The sequence below is a fragment of the Cyprinodon variegatus genome, unplaced genomic scaffold (genome assembly GCF_000732505.1).
Source record: "Cyprinodon variegatus isolate N-32 unplaced genomic scaffold, C_variegatus-1.0 Scaffold1494, whole genome shotgun sequence".
NCBI lineage: Eukaryota > Metazoa > Chordata > Actinopteri > Cyprinodontiformes > Cyprinodontidae > Cyprinodon > Cyprinodon variegatus.
Window position 1 is genome coordinate 130,326 of NW_015151947.1, and position 1,400 is coordinate 131,725.

Below are 1,400 nucleotides of genomic sequence, written 5' to 3' on the forward strand. Positions count from 1 at the left end.
AAGGCTTTTAAGGTTGCTGGAATTAAACCTTTAACAAAAGGTTCAAAACAAGTTAAGAAAAACAATCAACTGGACTTTGTTTCCAAGTTTGAAGATGTTTCATTTCTATCCAGGAAGCTTTTTCAATTCAGGAAAGGACGGTCTCTTGAAAACAGAGTCCAGTGTTTTTTGTTTTAAATTTTTGGAATGATTGTGACCTGGATGACTGAGAATCTTCACCAGCATACTTACGTAAAGGTATACTGGAGGATTTTTCACGATTTTTGAAAGAACCCGCCCTCTCCATTAAAAATAAAAAGCACAATCCTGTACCCTCTCATGAGGGAACGCCTTTTAAACTCGTGCACAAGCCCGTTTCTCCTCGTGCACGCTCTGTTTAAAAGCTGCTGTATGCATCACTCATACAAGCTTACTTTCTAAAAGAAGATTTGCAATTTTTCCTCTATGTCCGACTCACCACCAGTAAGTGAAAATGGGGACAAGCGTGTAGGTCGGCCTTACGTAAACATATCACCAGAATGATTGACAATAAGAAGGACCACTTATTTTGATGATCCACCCCAAAGTAAACAATGGTCCTGTATACCTTTAAGAAACCATCTCTTGACCTAGATGACTTGGTCAATTATAGACCTATATCCGATCTTTCTTTCTTATCTAAAATTCTTGAGAAAGTAGTTGCCAAACAAGTGTACGATCACTTCCACCATAATGAACTTTTTGAAGAGTTTCAGTCTGGCTTTAGAGCTCATCAGTAGGGATGGGAATCGTAAACCTGTTCGGTGTGTTCCAACTCTGCGGCACCGTTTGGCAGCTCGCTTAACGATTCTCTTAACGGTTCCAGGCAGCACCAGAGCCGAGCGCTGGGCCGCACGACTTATGTCACGTTTTTTACTGAAGTTACGCACACGGCTTTTAGTAAGCAAGTACGATGTGACCAGGCGTAGGTCTAGAAAAGCAAAACAAAAGCGGTCAAAGCGATTGCAACTTTGGCTTCATTTTAAGGAAGAGAAAGATGGCAACAAGGCGCTTTGCAATCATTTCAAAATGGCAATAAAGCTAAAGTTATGACTAACATGGAAGAAAACTCTGGTGGGAAGTAGCTAGTTTTATATCACTGGTTGAGCTTAACGTGGTTCCTAGTAAATCAGATGCTATTTCCTAACCCTTTTTGGCGTTATTAAACATGCTACGAAGTTGCTCCGCAGTTTATTTAAATCGGGGAAATCAGTTTATTTCCACAAATTGTACAGTAATCCTTTTTCAATAAACGGATGCTTTCTTCAATAGATTTAGATGACTGTGGCGAGACGGGTAGCCTGGCTGGCTCAGAGGCTGGCAGCTCCCGTTCACTGCCTTCTGTTTTCACCAAGGCAGGCAGAGATAGAATGTCCCAGGCG